Source organism: Epinephelus moara, chromosome 24, assembly GCF_006386435.1.
Source record: "Epinephelus moara isolate mb chromosome 24, YSFRI_EMoa_1.0, whole genome shotgun sequence".
NCBI lineage: Eukaryota > Metazoa > Chordata > Actinopteri > Perciformes > Serranidae > Epinephelus > Epinephelus moara.
In genome coordinates, this window is record NC_065529.1 from 50424530 (window position 1) to 50436885 (window position 12356).

The window sequence follows — 12356 nt, forward strand, 5'->3', positions numbered from 1 at the left end:
GGAATGGTTTTCTGGAGGACGTCCCAGACTCAGGAGAAGCAGAGGGATTGTTTAGTTGGACAGAGGACAGGTCTGTTGGACAGAGGACAAGTCTGGGCAGTGAAGGCAGAGATGGGACAGTTTGGGAGAGCTGCCACAGAGCTGGAGAGATGAGGCTGGAACAGAGACCAAAGGCCCCGGAGAGGAGGTTAGATGCTGCTGAGGAGCAGAGGAGACCAACGAGTCCGTCTCACACCACCAGCTGAGTTATGTTTTTCTTTCTTTCTTTTTATTTAATATATCGAGGAAATGTTGTTAATAAATCTGCCAGGATTCAAAAATTTGTTCCTGAACCTGCTGAAAAACAAGTTCTGCAAATTAAACAACATGTGTTGTTTGTTCGAGAACGAAACACAGAAGTGCTTTTTGATGTCTCGCCACTACAGACTGAATCAGTGTGATGTCGCGCCCGCTCTGCCAGGGAGACAACTGGCAATTAATTTCACCTGCAGGAAATGTGAAATCGACAGACTTGTTTATTTCTGTTGTTATTTTCCACTGTAACTGTAACATTTGAAGATGTACAATTACACGACAGAGGCTACCACTCACCTGCCACCTGCTGCTCAGTAACCATTCACACGCTCTCACACACTGATGGAACAGCCAACAGGAGCAATAACTCTGAGGATACTTTGACACGAGGACTTGAGGAGCTGGGGATCAAACCGCTGATCTTCCTCTCCCACTCTACCTCTGTGCTTATTTTATGTACTGTGTTACTTTGCTAACATCTTTAATAAATCTAATCTACTAGCATGAAAGCTGAACAATGTCCTGCTGCAGACTGAGACGCAGCAAAACATATTTTTGCCACCTAAAAAAATCAGTATCAGTTTAAGTGTATTCAGTGTATTTTTGTAATACTAAGTGATGAAGGCAGTGGTAGAGAAGCAACTCCAGTGTTCATAAATGACTGCTTTTGTCAATGGAGCCTGGCAGCTCTGAGATAATGGCTTTAGTTTACCGCCAGAGAGGGCTGTCTGATGACACAGTAAAGTAAATATAACACACATTTAAACTAATATTTTATTTTTTTAGCTGAGCCAACTGAGGCGTTTGCTCAGCACCGTTTCATTTATGTACGTGACGATGAAGTTATTGTAACCAAACATTTGGTCTACCCACAGGTTGACTTAGTTTATCAGTGACCTCCAAAATCGTTACAAGTCACAGCTGGAAAAACAAAATCAGTTTGATGATCTGATTCCCCCTTGATTAAAGTTTTTTGTTTATGATGAAGGGACAAACACAAATTGGTTAACTTTGAGGTAGTCTGAGTGGGCGGAAGTTCGCTGCATAGATCAGCCTCTCATTGGGCGGAACGAGCCACCCGCTGAAGTCCCGCCCTACCACCTCCGGTTGTGTAGCAGTTTTCACAGTCCCCTCACAACTTGTTGTGAGTTGTGTCACATAGTCGACAAACGTCCTTTACTAACTTTTGCGGTGTTTGATCTTGCGGGGATGTAGCCATTTTTCTGCCATTGTTCGCGTCCTGCAGGCGATATTTTTGTGGGCGTGTTACACCAAAACCTGTTTCCCCCCGGCAATATTTTTGCAAGCGCACCGTTGCTGTGGCACCGCCCAGAACGATTGTGATTGGTTGAAAGAAATACAAGCAGCCGGGGCGTTTTTTGTCCAATTTCAAAGTGAGAGTCGGCCCAGCCAGACCTTTCTTTTCTTGAGAAAGGTCTGGTGAGCGAGACTAACTTTGAGGAGACATCATCGTTTGGGTTTAAACCAAGTGACAACCTGAGGGATAAAAATGATGATGTATATTATAAGTGTAGCTGTAGCTGTCGCTATTTCGGTGTGTTTTCAGTTCATAAAAGTTAACTGTAACATTTTCATTGCAAAAAAAAGTCTTGTTTGACCTTTTAAGGAGTCAGATATTCAGTTTTCTTGGGAAGTGCATTTTGTTTAAAGCTTGTTTAAAGTTTTAACCATACCTAGCATGTTAACAAAGCTAGCAGCAAGCTACCCTCTTGTCCAAATATGGTCACCTCTGGCTCTGAAAATCCCAGATGGCGACGGACAAAATGCCAAACTGGAGACTGTAAATCAACCCGGTCTCAATCTCGAGTCTAAAATCGGACGCTTGGTGACTTGCAGCATCAGACACTGACGAAAGAAGCTGTCTGTATCGTCCATATCAACGGCATGATACGGGGCCAGTTACCGTTGTAGCTTCACGGAACTCGGCGGCGTCAGGGGTAATGTGGCAGGACAAGAGCGAAAGTTAAGGTGGCAAAAGTCTGAGTAGGGTGGGTGGGAGAGTTGGTGAATGGGTCCAACAAGCAGCAACCTTAAACTGGGAGAGCGGTGTTTGGGTCCATTAAGATCGTAAAGCCAAACCCTGTTCTTTTTTCCTAAACCCAACTATGTGCTGTTGGAGGAAAACAAACCAATTTGCGGTGTTGTACCGACGTAGTGCTTTTATTTTGAAAGAGACTGTATGCAAACTGTACATTTCCTGTGAAAACAGAAGTGTATTTTGAAAACAGACAATGCATGTAACAGGCTGAAGTTGACACGGCGTCCCAGAACGTCAACAACCAACACACCCAGGGTACCTTGGACGTCATATGTGGACGTGGAAAGTCCATGACCAAACGTGGACATGTGATGAGGTCACAGTGAGGATGATGTTCAAACAGGAGTCGACAAACCAACCAGTGACGTCACCGTGGCTACACCCATTACTTCATACAGTCTAAAGTTAAAATGGCTTCTTTGTTAAGGTTAGGGGACTGTCGGTGACATGGTTACAATGATAACCACTTGACTGAGGTTCAGGAATGGCTAATGGTTAAATGAAACCAACATTGGTGGTGGTAGGAAACAGGAAGTGAAGCAGGCTCAGGTCCATGTATAATGTTTTGTAAATAAGCATCCTGCTGTATTGGCTCAAATATAAGACGACACCCTCTGAAACAAGTCGTATCAGGAATGATTACCACAGAAAGTGTCCAAAGAGAAGATCGTCCTCATCTCATGTTGTCTGTGTCTGCAGCAGAGACGTTGAGAGATGCTCTACACTCCTGTTCACTTTTTAAACAAGCCATTAGGAACTCCCCACACTCGGCTAACTAAACACTTTTATGGCTGACCAACACACCATAAACTGACTCTAAGAATCACACGAGCCTGGCAACCCATAATGCAACACTCTCTGTAGGAGCCTGTGTTAGACTGTCTGCTGTTCATATATGAGCCCTGATTTTTAAAAGACAATTTCCAGTAAATCCAGTAAATTCTGGTCGATCAGGTAGATCACTGATAAACTGGAGACGCAGATGATGAGGAGGTCGAAGGTGACCGACCAGGCTGTGAGGCTGAAGGGCAAAGCAGCTGACAGAGAGGCAGAAGACGAGTGTTTTTAAAATAGAAACTACTTTAGAGTTTGGAGAGAAGCAGTTAGGTGACAAGCTGAGAGCCCACAGATGATGGCCGCTGGTACTCAGGGTGGCTCTCTGGATGATGTGCTGAAGGCTTGGCAGGCCGACGCTGTGGGACCTGGTAAATGCCTGGCTCAGGAAGCCGACACACCAGAGAGCAGGTCTGCAGAAGCTGCAGGGAAACAGGCAGAGGCTGGATGGCGTCTTTCAACCGCTGAATGTGGGAGGAAAGTCCATCGGACAGAAATGTTGTGAAAATGAAGAGACAGAAGTGCAAAAAGCAAACATGACAAAGACGCTGAAATATTATATCAACCCTGTAACATACTGACTTCCTTTAGGCTTCCATTAAAAAGATTTAAGGTTGGAAACATGTTGTCCCGATCACTCGTCATCAGCGTGGATATAAATGAATGGAGGAGCTATATATGATATTTTGGTTAGCTGTGTTTAATCTTTTCTTTATTCTGTGTCCCTGCTACTGGGTGGTGGTCCTTTTTCCTGTTTTTGTTTTAAATAAACTTCCTTTAAACCAACTTTTTGTTTCGCTTGCCTTTTTCTTTTTTAAAGTTCCCTCCATTTCACCGTGTTACTCCCCCCATCCTCTAGACCTCTGGCGGGGACGTAACAATGCTCAATGTTAGATACAAAGACTCTGCGTTTATCTTGTCTGTATTTGTGCACGTTTTCTGAGAGCTTGAGGATATGGACGGTCATGGAATTCAAGTGAGATACGACCATAGTAGATGACAAAGAAACTTCAATAATGGCGGGACAGAAAGAATCAGTGATATAGTGAAAGGAATTCTCTGTCCACGCTGGGATGTAACATTAGCCCTTTTTAAATAGGTAAATTTGCAGGAAAGCCCAATCAGTCTTTTTTCAGCATTGGCAGTATAAAAACAAAATCGGGGAGTGCAGCAAAATGCCGCCTACCTACTTTTGTTTATACAGAATGTGCCTTTTTCGGGGCAATGGGGGGCGTGAGCAAGTAACAAAACGTTTGCGAGGACAAGGAGGGCGCGCAATTCCTTGTCTCCCCAGTTGCTCAAATTGGGCACCTTGGATCAACTCGCCAATCCGGCTCTGTGTGTCTAAACGCTCGCAGCTTGGCGGCAAAACAGCCTAACATTCGCTGAAAATCTGGCAGTGTAAAAGGAGCTATAGTGTGGTCTCACAGACCACCACTGTCTACATCGCTGCCTCCATTTAAAGTCACAATATTACGACCTCCTCCACCCTCGCCTTGTTTGTTGTTGTCTGAAACTTTTGACTCCGCCCTGTAGCGCCATCTACTGCCTCTATTTGTACCATCATAAAGGACACATGGAAGTATGAGGGTGATGTTTATAACTTTTGAAATGGACGTATCTATTTTCATACATAAAGGGAGTATAAACGAGCACAGAGAAACTTTCTCCTTCAGCAGATGAACGTGAAAACAGCCTTCTCATGTCAAACCCTGCAGAAACATCATTGTGCACAGTGAAGCTCAAACATCACAGTGAAGGAACAATAAGCAGAACACAGGAGGAGGACTTCTGCTCTGAACGTCTGGCTGCAGTTTGTCACGAAGGGTTAACGACTTTTTATCAGCAAGCGTCATGAGCAAGAAAGATTCATGATTATTGATATGGGTCGTGACAGAATCAATGTCCCTCTGCTTCATGAGAAAGAACCTGACCGTCTCATTAAAACCAGGCCTGGATGATGATGGCAGCACACTCACAGTTTAACTGAGAGGATTTGATGTCTGTAAGCCAGTTAGTGGGTCTGTCGTGGTCACTGTGTCTTCCCGTCTCCGCTGGGACCGTCTTGTTTTCCTGCTATTCCCCAGTGAGCGCCTGCTCTCTTCTATTCTCCCTCTCCTCCTCTCTCCCTCTTTTCCTCCTGTCTTTTCTGTCTGGATTTCAACCACTTGAGTCATTCCTGTCTGCTATCACCCAGACTCTGTCCTGTCCTCAGCTAAACCTGTCTTGTCCTCCCTGAGTCCCTCGTGAGCCGCTAGTCCTTCACCTCAATCCCTGCCCTGCCTCTCCCTCCTCTCCCGCTCTAAGCCTGTATCATTTCCTCCCTGTCAACCTTCACCAGACTCTTCCTCCCTCCTCTCCTCTCCTCTCCTCTCCTCTCTCCTCCTGCCCACTGGGCCTGTCCTCTCCTCTCCCATTCCCCGTGACTTCATTGTTTTATCTCACCTTCTCTTTATCGCCCTCCTCCCTACTAAACCATTACCATCTTCTCTCCATCCCTCTTCGTTTTCCTCGCTCTTTCTTCTCCTCATCCGAGCCGTCATCCCTCTCTCCCCCATGTGCCTCCCTCTCCGTCTCCATTTCTCCGGCCCTCACTCTCCTCCTCCCCCTCTTACCCCCCATTTTCGTGTGTCTCAGCGGTGAGTGCCACGTTAATAATTCATGCCGTCTCTAATCTTAACTTGTAAATAGTTAATCAGGAGCGGAGCTGGGTGACACCTCCTTTTTGCCCATCACTGGATCCACTGGCTCTGTAATTCTCCCTCCCAGTTAAATGTGAATCGCCCACATGCTCTCTGTCTGCGCCGTGCCGACACATCTGTTTCTCTCTGCCTCTGTGGCTCTCTGCATATTTTCGACGCAGTTTTCTGAATTCCATTATCGTTTCCACTTATGTTCTACATCAGCTAATTGCTGAGATTCTCTCTCATTCTCTGTCTGTCTCTTTAACCTTATTTCCACCGGCTACAGTCACGTCAGGACGTCCTTTAATATTCTAAGCTCGTGTTTTTCATTAACTTTATTTACTACTAATTAACAACTGCAGATATGTTTGGAGAAAAAAACATAATAACACAGATTGTTTTTCTACCAACGAATTGATGATACAATCACCCCGAGACGCACCAGGCTTTCAGCTAACTCCAACGTAAATCCCTTCACTGCAATATTTCAGTCAGGAGAGACTCGTTTGTTATAGTAAAAAGAATATTTATTAACATGAGCACATAAGAATAAAAATGTGGGAAGTCTTTGGAGATTAGACCCCGTAGAGATGGTGTGATTTAAAGAGGGTGATGAATCCATAGTTGAATAGGGAACCCCCCAGGGTCTAGACGCTGGTGGTGGTAGAGGTGGTGAAGATGAGATGAAAGCAAGATGGAGAAGTGCTGATGATCTGGATGAGTAGAGGAATGAGCCTTTGTTGAGCTCGTCCTGGACTCTGGATACGATGGCTGGAGGTGAACGGGGTGGAGGAGGGTGCGAAGATTCTGCCTTAAATGACAGCTGACAGCAGCTTTAAGAGCAGGTTTAAAATTTTGCAGTGGCATCCTGATTGGCTGAGAGAGATCATGGCAAAGTGTGACTGGATAACTAGAGGAGTGAACACCCATAGTCAGCTGATTGGAGGAAGCAGTGTATGTACACAATGTCATTTTGTGTTGCTACGTAAAGTACATCATCATCAAAGAGAATCAATCATGCGATCATTGATCTTTGTAGAACACCAACCTGTTCTGTACATGGTCCCTGTCAACTACACAAATAAACTAAACTAAACTAAATGTCTGACCATGATAAACCTAACTAATCTGGTAGCAACGTTAATTTGTGAGGGGGTGATTCCTTTGTTTGCCACATTTATATGGCACATAATGGGAACCTGATAAAGATGTTCCCCAGTTCTGGATTACAAGAATGAATTTATTTAAAAGAAAAATAACCATTTTATCATTTAAAAAAAGGGCTAACTTCAGATTAGGAACAAGGTCAAGTTTAACTTACATTTCTAAACAGGTTAAGGTTAGAAAGGGGGTCAAAGGTCAGGTTAAGGTGAGATATCCATAACTACTAACTTATTCCATCCTGAATCAGGTGAAGGGAGGAAAAAACACCTGGGGTCTCATTTATAAAACATCGTGTAGGATCCATACTAAGTATCCATACTACTATGTACATGCAGACAAAAGACAAAAAATGGCGCCAAATAATATTCAACAATTTCTGGAATCAGACCTCCACCTCACCATCTGCGTCACCAATTTTCTGTCTCCAAAATGTTTGAAAGCATAAAGTTTCTCCCATCAAGTCTCTTTTTATAGATCACAATTTTTGCATGGGAAGTGGCGTACACCTCGTTCAGGTCTTGTTTTGTGCATACACAATGTTAAAAAATGAGACCCCTGGAAACCAGGTTCAAACGCTTCACACCAGGGCTGTCAAACTATTTTTTAAAATTGCAATTAACTGCTGAATTTTAAAAGTTAATTGCGATTATTCATATTTTTAATCACATGTTTAAAACACACATTAAACACACATTAAACATGGCTTAATAGAGACAGTTTCAAACACAAATCAGCTCCATTACAACTCGCAGCATTCACAGAGAAACACTTGTCTTCTGGACACATTTTCCCCACAAATACAACATGCTAACGTTATTAGCACAAGCCTATGGCATTTTACATTGTATAAATTAGCCTCGTGATTAGTGAGGTTTTTCTCTGCTCATATGAAGTCAGGATAAATAACACGGGACTTTAAGGTCTGTGGTCAGTTTCGTTTTCGTTTTGTAGCAGCGCTGTAGTTAACTTTGTTGATTTAGTTTCATCCACAGGTCTCTGGATGTCTTTGTTGACTCTGAATTTGCCAGCTTCGGTGATGCAGTTGCCCACTGACATCAGTCTGATTAGCTGCACCTGTTTGCTCAGCTCACAGGTGGTAGCCCAAATTTGAAGTAGCAATATGCCATTAATGCGATTAAAGAAAAAGAAAACATGCAATCTAACTCATTAATTTTAATTTTCTGACAGGAAATTGGCATGATGTGCAATATGCATCCCATGGTTATTGTATCATCTTCTTTTATTTTTGTATTATTCTAATTGTTTGATTTGATGTACCTCAGTGCAATTTCCAGAGCAATTAGTTGCTAATGTTGCTCATCTGCTTCAGTGATGGTATTTTATCTTTATCTTATTTTTATTGTTCTTTGTGTGTCTTGAAATTGCCTCATTTTATTCGCTTGAATCCTGCATTGTTTTCACTCCGGGATCAACCACGTACAGCACTTTGTAAGTGTTTTGAAAAGTTTATTATTATTATTATTCATAAGATATCATACTGACTTGTCTGAGGATACGCTTGTTAAAGCAGTATGAATAACACAGCACTGAATTTCTCTGACTGTTGTGTCTGTAAAATGTGAAGTTTGATCTGTAAAAGCGAAGATTCCCGCCATCATTACAGCGCTGCCCTCACCGCTGCACAGAGGAAGAAGAACATCATCAAATCCTCAGAGTCAATCGCAGCTGAAATGACAAGATGCAATTCCTTGCCCAGAATGAGTGTGCCAGTCAGAGAACCTTAATGTTCAGCAGAGTACAGTAAAAAGAAATCTGCATCAGAATTTATTCTCTCCCTGTTAGAGCCGTGTCACATTCACACAGGATTTAAATCACTGAAGATCTCTATAATTTTCACAAACCAGCCGATGCCCCCGGCGATGTTAGTCCTGTGCAAAAAAGGGTTTTTTCTGTACTTGGCTCTGTCAAGTATGAATCACTAGCTTGCTCTTATCCCTTCACATCCTACTGAGGGTGCACAGAGCTAAATATGCAAAGGCAACAGCGTTAATTTGACAGGCTAGAAAGAAAATACAAGCTGGAGGGTAGGACGGGTTCACAGAATCAAACAAATTGTGGTTTGTAGAGTTTTACTTTTATTAAATTATTGAGCTCACAACATGTTTTTTTAATGCTCCCGCTCGTCTGTCTCTCCCACCCTTGTTTTTCAGTTTGAATGTCAGCATGGGCTGAATCACCCATTTGCTCGATATCTCGGCTACATCTATAAATCTATTTGTCTCCATCTTGCTTCGGTCTCCACCTCTCACTCTTATAAAATTCAAATCCAAATATATTTCTCTGCCTCCAGAGGATAGAGAACCTGTTGCAGAGGTGATATACTCTATCAACTCAGGCGATGTTTCCCCCAGACGCTTTGACATTTACATTTTAGGGCAAATACCTGTCTGCCATAACAGCACAGACTGCAGCAGTGGAATCGATGACTCAACACACTGAGGAAGAATTTCATACCAAACATTGTGTGATACATTTAAACAGCAGCAAATTATTATCACATTAGTTTCTTCATTAATTTTAGCCACTTGGGCGGCTCGCAGTGCTGGACCGACCATGAATAATTTCTCAACAACTATCGGATGGATTGCAATAAAAATTTTGTGAAGATATTCATGGTGCCCAGAGGACAAATCCTAACGACACCTCGACTGTTTCAAATCTAATCTCTTTTTAATAATGTGGAATTTATAAACATGAATGTTATATCTCTGCATACAGTACAGGTGCAGATGGATCCTTTAGGCTATAACTTAAATTAAAGGGTAACTTCTGTATTTTTCAGCCTAAACTCTTTTCCCCCATGTGTTTGTGACTAATGGAAACAAGAAATCTTTAAAAACTACTCCAGAACTGAATGAGTGAAACAGGCTGCAATGTATCGTTAATGTTCATCAACTCGTCCTCACTGTGACCTCGTCACATGTCCACGTTTGGTCATGGACTTTCCACGTCCACATATGACGTCCAAGGTACCCTGGGTGTGTTGGTTGTTGACATTCTGGGACGCCGTGTCAACTTCAGCCTGTTACATGCATTGTCTGTTTTCAAAATACACTTCTGTTTTCACAGGAAATGTACAGTTTGCATACAGTCTCTTTCAAAATAAAAGCACTGTATCGGTACAACAGCACAAGGTTGGTTTAGGCAAAGGAACAGGGTTTGGCTTTACAATCTTACAGGACACGAATACTGCTCTCTCAGGTGAAAGTCGATCCACCACCCCTGCCTGCCACCCCACTCGGACTTTCGCTGCCTTAACTTTCGTTTTTCTCCCTGACATGCTGGGCACCATTAAACTATAACAGCGACCGGCCGTGTATCATGCTGATGTTAAAGGACAGCTTTTTTCGTCTGTGTGTGACGCCACAAGCCCATGCTCCAGATTTAGACAACCTGAGACCTGGTTGCACATCCCCTGAAAGTGTTTGTTTTTGTCACTGACAGGCTCAGATTGTTATTCTAAGTGTCAGACAACATTATGGAAAGGATCCCTACAGAGATAGACCTTTTTGTTAGAGAGTAAGATCCTTTTTGTTTAACCAGAAACAGCCCTGAAATTGCCCACCAACACCAAACCCCCCCGGACTCCATTTCAATAAACAGATATTTTATTAGCGTAAACCAGGGGTTCCCAACTGGTGGACTGTCAGGTTTGTTAAAAAACACATTATTTGTAAGTACAGTGAATTTCCAGAATAGAACTTTTATTTTGAAGTGCCATTTGCTGCTGTAGAGTGAGTGATTAACGGACAGCTACTTGACAGAGACAGAAAACTAGCTCGACGACATTACCAAACACAAGTATGACAGCTAGTAAAAGGACTGGGTGTTTAATTGAAGTTTTACGGTACCTTTAAAGTTTTCATTTAACAATGCTGTGTCACAGCTCAAGTGTCTTAGGTTATGTTTTTTATTTCATTCATTCATGTTGTTTCCTGTTTTACTTTGAAACTCACATCTCCTCTCGTTTCAGATCACTTCACTTCCTGCCCCTGTATGTCTCCCTCCCTTTTGATGACCTCACCTGTGTCTGATTGTCTGTCCTGCCCTGATTAGCCTCACCTGTGTCTCGTTATCCTTCCCCTCACCAGAGGGGCCAGTTTATCTCAGCTCCTTGTGTGTCTAGTGTTCCAGCTTTTTGTTTCCTTGTGTCCTTCTGTTGTTTTTTTGGAATTAGTCTGTTGATTGACTCTGTCTCTGCCTCTGCCTCTACCCCTGCCTCTGACTCTGACTCTGCCTCTGCTTCATCCCTTTTGGATTTCTTTGCCTTCACTGACTGTCCTTCTGTGTACCAAACCTACCTTTTGACCAGTAGAGACTCTTATTTTTCTCGAACCGCCTCCAGAGTCGTGTGTTTGAGTCCACTCTCACCGTGTTCACCACTTGTTACAGCTGTGGTTGACATGTTTAGGTTTAGGCACAAAGAACACTTTGTTATAGTCAGGAAAAGATCATATTTTGGCCTAAAATACTCATTTTGGGGGCACAATCCTGGGCTGCACTGCAGTGATGTATCTGTAAAAAACAACCACTTTTCATGGCTCTGTCCCCGCTGGAAACACAGCGACAGGTCACAACAAAAACACGTTTGGTGGCTAAAAAGTTGCTGAAAACGCAGCGATGACTCCCGAATAAACATCGTTTTATATCTTTGTTGGTCTTGAACAGCCGTCTGCAGCTTGGCAGGCATCTCAGCTTGGTGTCTCACCATCCACCATCCCCTCCACCTCCTGATGACAAACTCAGCACATTTTCCACATCACTTTATAAACATTGATATGATCAGTATGACATGTACACATGTAACATATTCTTGTTTTGCAGAAGCGTACAGTACAGACTTTTTCCTCTGGTGACTGGACTAAATTTATCAGTTGTCTTTCCCACACTGTGTCACAGCAGCAGAAACATAAAACACGTCTGTGTGCATTAATAAGGTATTGAATTTTAACAGTAACTGTAACTGATCAGTAATTTACAGTAACTTGTGTGAGGAAAAACTCTTTATGTTCACAAGCTTTATTAAACAGCACAGAGCTTGTTCTCATGTCTTGTCAGCCTTATCCAACCAGTGATTAATTAATATTCATATCTCCATAATTATAATAGGTTTTGAATGAGTCTCCCTCCGTTCCTTCAGTGATTCAGACTCGCTGTGATGTTTCCCTCGGCTTTCTTTACCTTCTCTGATCACTGTGTTCAGTAATCCCTTCGGCCTCGTACAGTGCGTGTCTCTGCCTCTGAATGTATCTCACATTTACATAAATATCCCTCCTGGTCATTTTAAATCATCCACGTTC